Below are 12,090 nucleotides of genomic sequence, written 5' to 3' on the forward strand. Positions count from 1 at the left end.
TCTTGAAATCCTGACAGCCAGGCTGGAATCTGCCAATCTGTATCTAATCTCTCTCTAATACATTATGAAGAAGTTGTAAAATGTTCCTTCTCCATTCAAATTCCCAGCTTGCCTGAGGATCTCCCCAACCATCCCTTTGGGAAACCTCTTCAATTCTTCACATTTCAGAAAACATTGTGCTGGTTTTGGCTTTTGGTGGGGTCTGTCTGCTTTGGAGCAGGTTCCATCTGCTGTCAATAGGTTGCTTTCTAATTCCTAATTAAATTCCACACGTTTTCACAGAATAACTCCTTCCCTTTTGCTTTTTTGGCAGGGAGGAAACAAATACCTTGAGCAGGGCTTCATTTCAGGGAAGGATGGATATGTACAGGGAGAAATCCTGGAAAAAATCTGTTCTGGACTATAAACCAAGGGAATATATTCATTTTTTGATCCCAGCTGACCTAAACATTGACCAAAGAACCCGATTTCTTCATTACTTAATGAAAAGACTGAAGCCAAATCTCAAGAATTTGAGGTAAACCCAAAGTTGGGAGCTCATTCCCTATTATTTTGGCCTGAAACATAAATTAATAATTTATTGTCAGTGTAGAATAACAGAGATTCCATTAGCTTTTATTTCTATTAATTATAATGTCATTATCCACTTTATACTGAAGCCCTACTCCTGGATCATCCAGAGCTTTTGAATTAACCTTTAGGGAATAATCTGCTTTAATCAACCTCTGGACTTCTTGTCCTGAAGCTTCCCTGCTTTGTCCTGTGATGACAGGGAGAGATTCCAGATTTTTTTATGGATTTGAAATAGCCAAAAATTTCTCAGCAGGAGTAAATACCTGGCAAAATACTTCTTTTGCAATGCAGTGTTATTGTACTGAGGTTTTTCTGGTTTTATGATATTTTTTGATCCCAAACTTTTAAGCAGTGATTAGATTTGACATCCATGGATTTTGTTTTTATAGTCTTGTGATTTTTATTTTGTTTTTTGAACTACTTGAGACTTTGATGATATCTTTGAGGTCATTATTTATAGGAATATATAAATATAAGTTTTTTTTAAAGTATTTATGTTTTATTCTTAAATAATCAAAATGCTTCATTAACGTAGTGAAAATCAGTCAGGATTTGAATTAAGCTTCAAGGAATAAAGGGAAATTTCTTGCCTTGTATAAAGTAATAAGAAACCTGCCTCATTTTCTGTCCACTACCCAGTTAAACTTTAACCACAGAAATGTGGGATGGCTCTGTTGGGCTGACCCACCTCTCCAGGTTCATTAATCCAACACTTCTATTCTCCAAAGGACATAGTCCAAGATTTTATAATCCAAAGATATTTCCCAATAAACAGAGCTAAAACCTGCCCTCCTGCCATCAGCAGTGCCACTTGTCCCCTCTGAAATACGGTTTAAAAATTCAACATTGAAGAACTGATGTTTGTCTTGGCTAAAACTTCCCGGGAATTATTTTTCAGCTCCTTCAATTTTGAGGAATTGAGCACCTCACCCTTTAAAAATACTGAATAGCAGAGACTCAGAGCATGGTGAACAGCCTGGGGTTCCCTTCCTTGCAATCTGACTCAATTGGATTCAGTTTTTGGTGACTCAGCTCAAATTGTTATGGCTCAAATCATTGAAACTCTCCTGTGGCTCAGGGGCTTGCTCTGTAAATGAGATCATCATTTGCTTTTTTTCTGGCTTGAGGTTCATTCTCTGCCTGGGCTATGATTCCTTGTCTTCATTTTTATTTTTTTTCTCACAGCTACCTGTAAAATCATCATAAACCTAGAATTAAAGCTGCAGTTTGACAGGACACACATCATCTTGAGAGAGAAAGGAGATTGGTTTCCCCTGACTCAGAGAAAATATTTCTTAATCAGCATTTTCTCAGCTCTGCCCTCACTGACCCTGACTCAGCCCTGTACAGCAACCACAGAGAAAAATCAGATTAATTTGTTATTAGCCAGGGGGGCAGCAGAGAGATCTGCAATCCTTTGCTACATAAAATTACCCATCACTTTTAAAACTTGATGATGTGATTTCCCTGCTGTTTAAATCAGTTTGCTTTAAGCCAAAATTACAAAAGCAAGGCCTTTAAATGCAAACTTTCCACGCACATCTATTCTTTAATATTGCAAACACATTCTTACATGGGGGAAAAAAATAATAAAAAAATACAATTCTATGTTGGTTTGATGCTTTTCCCACAGTTCCAGAAGGATCAGAGATTTGGGAGGAATTCTTCCCTGTGAGGGTGCCCAGAGCAGCTCTGGCTGCCCCTGGAAGTGTCCGAGGCCAGGCTGGAGCAGCCTGGGATGGTGGAAGGTGTCCCTGCCCCTGGTAGTGTGGAATGGGATGGATTTAAGGTCCTTTCCAAGCCAAACCATTCTGGGATGTTCTCCCGAGGGATGCCAGCAGGGCAGGAGCCAAGGTTTGGCTCCCAGCTCGAAGCTCTCAGCTGTGCTCAGCAGCATCCAGGGAAATTCAAGGTGAAGCCTCTGCAAATTCTTCTCAGCTCTGCTGCAGCTGCAGCGCTGCCCTGCTGGGGGTTAAAAATTCTGTGTTCTGTGGAAATATCCCGTGTGAAACCAACTGGCTGCTGGCAAGGGGGACTTGGCAGGAAATGCTGCTGATATTTGGGATTTTCCTGGGCCTGACCTTTGTGGTGCATCCTCGTGTCTCCCACAAAGCCTTTCCCACTTCCCTTTTCCATCTCTGATTGCAGAGGAGCTCAGCTGCTTCATCCCTCAGCTGGGTTTGGCTCCAAAAAGATTCCAAAAACTTCCAGGATGTGCAGGATCAACCCGTGGATTCCGTGCAGGATCAAGCCACGTGTTGCCAATGTTGCCTCTCCCTCTTTTGGGATGGATAAATTAAAATTAAAACAAATTATTAAGAATGAAATCCGGGTTTCTTTGTCTGGCACTTTGCAGCCAGAATTCAGATGGAAACAGGGATTTGGTTGTACCTTTGGACTGGAAAAGGGAAATGGGATAAAGCCTCATAATTTGATTGGAGCTGAGGTTGAGAAATGTGAAGCTGTACAGATCTGCAAAACAATTGCAACAATTCCTCGGAAAACTTTGGGACTCTTTGGAAGAAGGGTGTGAGCACGGTTTTTATGGATCCCTGCCCGGTGCTGCTGTGGGGTGGATTTGCACAATTCCATCTTCTGATTTCTTCTTTCCCTCTGACCTTTTTTGGGATTTTTTCCCACGGTGCTTTGGAAAGACAAAGCAAACAAGTTTGAGATGTTGCTTGGATTTGTCGCCAGAAAACGCCCAGAATTTCCCAGCTGAGAGCTCCATCACGGGAGGGTTGTGGATGTCTGAGCTCCGAGGTTGGAGCAGGATCACAGCTGGAATGTTGACCCTCAGACAGGTGGAATAAATTTGGAATAAATAATTTTGGAATAAAAATTGGTGGAATATTGTCACCAGCCCCTCAGCTCAATCCTCTCACCCCAGTCGCCAGCAGGATCTGGGGAAAAAAATAAAAAGGAGAGAAAAATAGGAGTATTTCCAACTGGGAATTAAAATAAATGGAAGATCCCAAAGCCACCACACTGGAACCAACACCACTGTGCAAAATCCAGGTTTAAAATTATTGTTGCTGCCTGGGGATCCCTTGGATGTGAGTTGTGTCCACTCTGGATTCTTTGGAAAAAGGCCAGAAGTGCCAGGAAAAGAGGGAATGGCTTCAAACTTCCAGGTTAGGGAGGATCCTGGGAAGTGGGAACACCCCGTGCTCACATGGCAGCTGCAGGGACAGCCCTAAAATTGTCTTTTCTCAAAGACATTTGGTTTAAGAAATGATCCAGCATTAAGTTTTGATGGGAAATAAATCCTCCCATGGGAAAGTTTCTCCTCTACAACTTCTCCCAGGGCAGGGGAAGGAAAGCAGCAGCTCCCTGAGCACCTGACTCCTTGTTTGTCCTGTTTCTTCCCATTTCCAGGCTGGAAAAATCCTTGGTGGGAATGTTTGCAGGCCACCATTTATAAAATAAAGAGTTTTAAATTGAAATAGTGAAATTATAGAGGTGTTTTCCATTTTCACTCCACAAGTGTCTGCATTTCCCTAAACAACAGAGCTCCACTAAAGCCTTTAAGATCTCTCAGGGTGTCTTTTCTCCATACCCTAAAATATGACACAGCTTTAAAATGAAGTGTTTTGCTGTTAAAACATTTTCATTTATGACTGAATAGTGAATTTCAGTGGTCAAGTGCAGTTTATTGACGAGTGAGGGGCAAAACCACACTCCTGGTATTTTAAGAAATGGAAAATACAGCCTTTGCAGTATTTTCATTTTAATAAGATGTGGCTTTGAAGCTGCTTCAAGGTGTGGAGTGTTTAAAACAACCCCTTGAGGCAGAGATGGAGAGAAGAGCGGGCTTCCACTTATTGCAATTTCTGTAACAATTCCAAAGAGATGGAGGTTTGAACACTTCAATCCATTCCTACAGACTCCTAATTTTAGATTGCAAATGGAAAAACCTTCGACAAATACCCCTTTGAAGTCATTAAATTAACTATTGCTGGAATATTACACAGACTTTTTTCCCAATTATTCCTACTTTGAAGAGTTTCCCTTGTATTTTCAGGCTGAGATGTATTTGCAGCATCACAAACCACGAGTCTCTGTCAGTTTTTTGCTGTTCTGCCTCTGACTTTCTGATTTTTTTTTTCCAGGAATTTACAATTTTTGTTCCAGCACATCAGCAAAAAGACTGATCCACCCTGCTCTACCAAGGGCATCATGTTGGAGCACCCAAATAAAATGTTCAGATATTGCCTCTTTCCTGTAGTTTATTTTCTTGAGCTTGCTCAATCATTCCTACTTTGAAAAGCTTTTCCTGTACTTTCAGGCTGAGATGTGTTTGCAGCCACAAAAATCCTGGCTTTATATCAGTTTTTTGCTGTTTTGCCTCTGATTTTCTGCTTTTTCTTCCAGGAATTTGCAATTTTTGCTCCACTACATCAGCAAAGAGATCAATTTACTGCGCTGCCACCAAGGTTATTGTGTTGGAACACCCAAAATAAAATGTTGGTGTTCAAATATTGCCTTTTTCCTATCATTTATTCCCTGAGCTTGAGGCAGAGGAGACACCTCTCTGTACCAGAGAGCAGCAGAGTGCCTGGAATTGCTCCTGGTGAAGCTCCCAGCCATTCTGCTGGAATAATGTTCCTTCCAAGGAGGGGATGAAGGGGCTGGGGCCAGCCAGGAGCTGTGGGAGGCCCTGGAAAATTGGAAGCAAAAGTGCAACGGCTGCCAAAGAGCTGCCACTGCTGAGAGGGGTTTGATTTGTGATGGACAGAGAGGAAAAGACACCTGAGCAATGGGCTGGGAGGTGCAGGAAGAAAAGTCCCTGTTGGATACTGGATTATCCCAGTTTTGGGATAAATGTGGGATCATCTGCTCGTTGTTATCTTATTTTTCACAACGTTTCAGCCTTCTACTTCCTTAAATTTATTTTTTTTGGTACAGCTTGTGTCTTCCTTCTGTCAAGGTAATGAAATTGCTGCTAAATGGCTACAAATCCCCCAGCATCCTCATTTCTCAGCTGCAGAAATTCCCTTCAGACTTTGTCTGGAGAGACCTGAAATTTAGTTTCTACACCTTTCATCCTTCAGATCCCCACTCCTGGACTTTAAATCTGGATTTCTGGTTGAAGCTGTCTATCAGAGAGCATCACCCCAGGTTGTTTTTCTGCAGCCAATTGAAAATTAAACTCAGGCTGTTGGCTCCAGCTCATTAATATATCCTGGAAAACACAAGTGGCATAAACCTGGCCTTGGAGCATCCTGGATGAGACTGGGAGGACGCAGAGTTGGGCACTAACGAGGCTAAATTATCAATATAATCATCAATTATAGCCCTGAGTATGGAAGATTGGACAAAGCTCTTTTTACAACTTCATTTCACAATTGCACAATTGATTTAGATATTCCCCTTCTCTCCAGCACATCCCTTCACACCAAATAATGTATTAAAAACTTTATTGTACAACTTGGCTTCCCATTTCTGTCTCATGACTAATTAATTTTGAGACCACACAGCCTAACAGTATCTCTAATTCCTGCACTAATAGAAAACATGGTCATTTTGTCCAACACCTATAATAATTCTATTTATTTTATCACCTGGCTTTAAGCACTGATTTAAATTAATATCCAATTCCTCGCAAAGCAGCTCCCAGTGAGAAAATCGCTGACTTGCAGTCATTTGATCTGCAAAAATGTTCATTAAAATCCAGCTCCTCCCTGGTGCTGTGCCCTCTTGAGCTGCCGTGTCTGCTCACGGAATTTTAACCTCCCCCTAAATCGCTGTTTCCTTGTCAACACGATGCCAAAGGGACATAATTAGGCCCTGATGAAGTTTCCTGCAGAAGACACAAATATTCACAGATGTTCTGATTTTTTTTTTTTGTTTTTTTCTCCTTTCCACCCCCTGATTGTGTGACATCCTTTGGAGCATCTAAATATTGCGTGCATGGGAGTGGGGGTTTGGAAAATAGTATGGAGAACTATTAAGGTCAGGAAAGTTTAGTGAGATCGCTTGGATTCCTCCTGGAGGAGAGATTTCTCCTGCTGGGATGCTCTTCTTGCTCTGGGACATCTTTTGGACAATTTAAACACGGTGTGAATGGGCATTTTGGGTTTGAAGTAATCCGGAGTCTGAGGAAGGTTAGGAAAGACTTTTAATATCTTTCCTGGAGGAGAGATTTCTCCTGCTGGGGTTCTCCTCTTGCTCTGGGACGTCTTTTGGAAAACTTAAGCACGGTGTGCACGAGTACGGGGTGGGGTGTGACAGTAACGCAGAGAATCGTTGGGAAAGACTTTCCAGATGCCTGGGATCCCTCCTGGAGCAGGGATTTATCCTGCTGGGAGGCTCCTCTGGCTCCGGGAGAGGTGCGGAGCAGGGACTGGAGCCAAGAGGCAGCGCGATGTGCCTTGAGCCGCCCTGACTCCTGATTCCCGGTAATCCCTTCCTCCCTGCCCGGCTTTCCCACCTGCCCTTCCTATTTCGGGTCTCCCCGGCCGGCTCGGGGGTCCCTGGAGGGGTCCCTGGAGCGGTCCCTGGGCACGGCCAGCCGCAGGTGCGTCCCCCCAGGGCGGGCAGGACAGAGAGACCCTGGAGGGTCCGTGTGCCCCGGGGGAGACTCCGGCATCCCGGGGGAGACTCCTCCATCCCTGGGGAGAGATTCTTTCATCCCAGGGGAGACTCCGGCATCCCGGGGGGGAGATTCCTTCATCCCAGGGGAGACTCCTCCATCCCGGGGGAGACTCCTGCATCCCGGGGGAGACTCCTTCATCCCGGGGGGGACTCCTGCATCCCGGGGGAGACTCCTGCATCCCGGGGGACATTCCTTCATCCCGGGGGACATTCCTTCATCCCGGGGGGACGCGGGGCTGGGGACGAGGGCAGGTGCAGCATCCCCAGTGCCGGGCGCTCTGGGAGGAGCTCGGGGGGGAGCTGGGCAGGGAGCGGGGCGCTCGGCCTCCGAGTGCCGGGGGGCGGCGGGGCGGTGCTGGCGGTGCCGGGGCTGTCGCTGTCGCTGTCTCTCTCTGTCTCTGTCGCTGTCGGTGTCGGTGTCGGTGTCGCTGTCGCCGTCGCTGTCGCTGCCGTGGCGCTGACAGAGCCCCAAGGCCGCGGCCCCGCTCCCGCTGCAGTGCGAGCCGTGCCCGCCAGGCGGCGCCGCGCCCCGGGGCTGAGGGGGATCGGCGGCGGCGGCGGGAGGAGGCGGCGGCCAAAGGGAAATTTCCTGCCGGGAGCCGCCGCCCCGGCCCACAGAGCCTGCCCGGCCGGCCCGGCCGCGCCGCCAGCGGCCCCCGGAGCCGCCACAGCCCCGCAGGTGAGAGAGGGAGAGAGAGAGGGAGCGGGGAGAGGGGAGAGGGGAGCGGGGAGAGGGGAGAGGGGAGAGGGGAGAGGGGATGCTGCCGCCCGCAGGTGCCGGGAGAGGCTCCCGATGGCTCCCGGTGGCTCCCGGTGGCTCCCGGTGGCTCCGGGTGGCTCCGGGTGGCTCCGCTTGTTCTGGCGCTGCCCAGCCGGGCACGGGCGGGGAGAGTGCGGCGCTGCCCGGGGCCGGCCCGGGGAGCCAGCGCGACAGCGCGGCCACATCCCGGCAGCGACATCCCGGCAGCGACATCCCGGTACCAACATCCCGGTACCGACATCCCGGTAGCCCCATCCCTGCAGCCCCATCCCGCTAGCCCCATCCCGGTAGCGACATCCCGGCAGCCCCATCCCGGTAACCCCATCCCGGTAGCGACATCCCGGTAGCGACATCCCGGTAGCGACATCCCGGTAGCGACATCTCGGTACCAAAATCCCGGCAGCCCCATCCCGGTAACCCCATCCCGGTACCAACATCCCGGCAGCCCCATCCCGGTAACCCCATCCCGGTATCGATCCCACCGCGGGGACAGCGCCGGGCGGGCGGAGCGGCGGCCGCGGCTCCTCGGCGGGGCTGGGACCGCGCGGTGCCGGGAGATGCGGGACAAGGGCACGGCGGCTCCCCGCGCATCCCTGCACATCCCTGCACATCCCTGGGCATCCCTGCACATCCCTGGATATCCTCAGCATCCCTGGGTATCCCTGCACATCCCTGGATATCCTCAGCATCCCTGGGTATCCCTGGGCATGCCCTTGCATCCCTCCCAGCTGTGCTCCCCCGGCTCTGCCCCGCTCCCGGGATGGGGCTGGCGCTCGGGCTGCGCCGTTAAAAGCGATTTTCTGCCGTCGGTTCCCATCCATCCCCTCCTGAAGAGAGCGGGACCGGCGGCTGCGGACGAACTCTTCAGGTCTGCCACGGTCAAGGCTGGTGTTGTTCAAACTCCCTCTATTTCCATTTATTAGTTGGCTTTCACGTGGCTTTTCACTGCCTCCCATCACGGGATTTTATTTTTCTTTTACTCGCGGCTTTGTGGAAAGGGTTACTGGGTGTTTGCTGTGGGATGGAACAGTGTTGTCTGATTGTGAAAGGCTGTCTCCTGGGTTTTTTTCCCAATTTTTCAGTGAGGTTCCTCTCCATGTGGCTTATTTCCATAGCTTGGAGAGATTTGCTGTGTCTTCAGCTGTGTCTGATTTGGATGGGGCAGACACTGCAGAGTTGAAAGAAAAGACAGCGCTTATCGAGCTTTTTCCTTTTTTTTTGAGATTTATTTTTCCCCCTAAGATGTTATAATCTGTGGGAAGCAGAAATAAAGATGCGGAGAATCGAAAAAGAAAAGTATTTTTTTAAGTGCATGACAGTTGTACCTTCTGTGCATGCTTGGGGCTGGTAAGTAGATAAATAAAATAAGTTTTCTGATGAAAACTAATGACGTTGAGCTGGAAGCTGGGTGTAGTTTAGAAGAGATTTAATTCTGCATAAAATGTGTTTTCCTCATCCTGGGGGGACGTGATCCCCCACTTGGCTTTGCTGGGGGATAAATGAAACCAGTTAAGCCTTGGAGTGCGAGGTTTTAGGTGGTTTGGGGGGACCGGCTTGGTCTTGCTCTTGATCAGGTGGAATTTGGGCTTTGAGAGGAATTTTGGTGGGGGTAACAGGAGATCCTGGGGAAATCTGTGTCTGCTTTGTGCTCGGGGTGGTGGCTCTGGGCAGAAAAGGGAATGGAACAGGTTGAGGTGCCCAGGATGAGCCGGTGTGGATGCAAACATCCCCTGGGGGGTGATGGATCAGCCGAGCACAGGGAATTCAGCTGAAAACATTTGTTTTGTCAAGTGCCGGAAGGAGTTGAAATGTGTGGAGCGAGCTCAGAAATGTGCGAGAAGAAGGGAAAGAAAATAATGTGAGAAACCCAATGGTGTGGGCGTAGTGATTGCTTTGCTGCGTTCCCAAAGAAAGGGATTGCTGTGCTGTGACTGCCCTGCTCTGCGTTCCTGAAATGCAGGGATTCTCCCAAGCACAGAGCAAAACCCAATTCCTGCTTTGCTGACACCTTTAATAAACCCAGACATCTTCATGTACCTAAAGCAGGGTGCTGGGGCTGTTTGGGCTACAGGAATTTCTCCTCGAGTGCTAAGTGGGGAATTTTAGCATATTTTGGTCCTAGATTTATATCTTGTTTATATCTTGTTTTTTTCCTTGCTTTTTGGCTCACAAGTTTATGGTTATTTATCTCTTAACAAACTCAGTCAAGGTTTTTCATCTCTGAGTAAGGGCTGACTTAAATCCCTGAATTTTCTCAGTCGTCTTCCCTCACCCTCCAGGGCATTCCCAGCTCCTGGGTGGTGCCAGGGATGCTCCCTGTGAGCTGCAATGATGGGAGGCTGGGAAAGGATTGCTGGGGGACTCAGCAGGTTCAATATCTGTGCAAAACCTTCCTGTCCCACTCAGGGAACTCAGCAGGTTCCCGTGGAGCTGGGGCAGAGGGCAGAGCTGATCCTTGCCTTGCACAGAGTGAACTCCTGCACCTTCCCAGCTGAGAGGTGACAGCAGTGGAGGAGGATTTTGGAGTCTGTTTGGTTTCTGGAGCTCTTGGTGTCAGGACCAGAGCTGCAGAGCTGTGTTATTAACTGAGCTGCTTTCAGTGTGCTCCAGCAGAGCTCTGCTCGTGTACTTGGTGACCTTTTTCTCACTCGTTTAAGAGGTTTTGTGAAGAAAAATGAGTGGACAGGAGTTGACAAACTGCCAAGTGAAATAGAGCTGGAGGAAGTCAGCGCAATTCTGCCCTGTCACAGATGTCCTTGGTGTTTTCTGAGAGTCAGATCCACGTGGTACAGAAACACAGAAGGGTCTGGCTTGGAAGAGACCTCAAAGCCCATCCCTGCCATGGCAGGGACATCTTCCACTATCCCAGGCTGCTCCAGCCTGGCTTTGGGCACTGCCAGGGATCCAGAGCTTCTCTGGGCACCCTGTCCCAGGGCCTGCCCACCCTCACAGCCAGGAATTCCTTCCCAATATCCCATCTAAATGTCCCCTCCTTCAGTTTAAAGCCATTCCCCCTTGTCCTGGCACTCCATGTCCTTATCAAAAACCCCTCTCCAGTTCTTGTTATCAGCAGAGTGTTTCTGTTTTCATGATTGGTGATGCCAGGTACATTTGTGCAAGGTTTTGGAGCAGGTCAGCTGCAGTGGAAAATAAAAATAAGAAAGCCAAGCATGGGATGCTGTGGAGGAGGAAAAGCAGGGAGATCCCAAGGAATAATGATAATAATGATTGTTTGTTGTGCTGCTGGGAGCACACAGAGCCCACCCTGCTCGCTGGAGGAGTGGGAGCTTCTGCAGGAAAATGGTTCAATCATAGAGAAAACCTGAGGATTGTGTTGGTCCCTCCTGGGAGTGATGTTGGCATTTTGTGAATTAGATGCTGTGTTTCAGTCTCTGTTTCTGAAATTTCCTCAGCATGGATTTATGGCAGAGCTTAGCAGCAGGTGGAGATCCCGTGGGTGGTGTCAGAGCACTTGAAGTCCATCAGCAATGAATGATGGGGATGTTTTGGTGGAAAAAAACTGCCTTTACATGGGAATTTTAAGTGAATTATTCTGTATCTGGACATACAATGAAAATTTCTCAGGAGAAGAGGTTGAAAACAGATGTTTTGGGTAGAAGCTGCAATTCCATCCTTATTCCAGGGGGGCTGGCAGGAAGGGAGCGTATTTCCTTTACGAGCAGCGTGGTGGGAACAGCACAATGGGATGGGTTTGGTGAATGAGACTCTGACTCTGTCACTTGCTCCTCATCTAGCACTCCCAGGGAGGCTGCAGTTTTTCCAGGAGGCTGCAGTTTTGCAGCACCCCTGCAGCTTGGGAAGCAGCAGAGGAGCAGCCAGGCCTGAGGGATGCTCCTTGCTTGTCCGCAGCGAGCAGCTCTCTGCTCCTTGACGGGCATTTCATTATTGATCTCCTGCTGCAATATTAATGGCAGCAGAATCCCTCTGTAAGCTGCAATATCGTTCTGTGCCCGGCATGGAAAGTGGTGTGAATTGGATCCATGAATTATTAAGGAGTTTGGAATTGCGTGGTCTTGGTGGAGCGTTTATGGCTCCCCTGGATGTGACTCTGGTTTTATGGGCTCGGAGCTGGCTCAGGGAATGATTTGGGTGCTGCTTGAGCTGATTTGTGATGTGATGCAGCAGAATTTGGGCTGAAT

At 48.3% G+C, this 12,090-nt stretch overlaps 1 protein-coding gene across 1 annotated transcript in view; it reads left to right on the forward strand.

The window, feature by feature from the left end:
* Positions 1–7,732: 7,732 nt before the first annotated feature.
* PTPRE (protein tyrosine phosphatase receptor type E) overlaps positions 7,733–12,090 on the forward strand; it is an 87,518-nt gene continuing 83,160 nt past the window's right edge. The window contains exon 1 of the mRNA XM_058841875.1: positions 7,733–7,849. The gene's annotated coding sequence lies outside the window, so the exon portion shown is untranslated. The remainder of the gene's footprint in view (positions 7,850–12,090) is intronic.

Source organism: Poecile atricapillus, chromosome 6 (genome assembly GCF_030490865.1).
Source record: "Poecile atricapillus isolate bPoeAtr1 chromosome 6, bPoeAtr1.hap1, whole genome shotgun sequence".
Lineage (NCBI taxonomy): Eukaryota > Metazoa > Chordata > Aves > Passeriformes > Paridae > Poecile > Poecile atricapillus.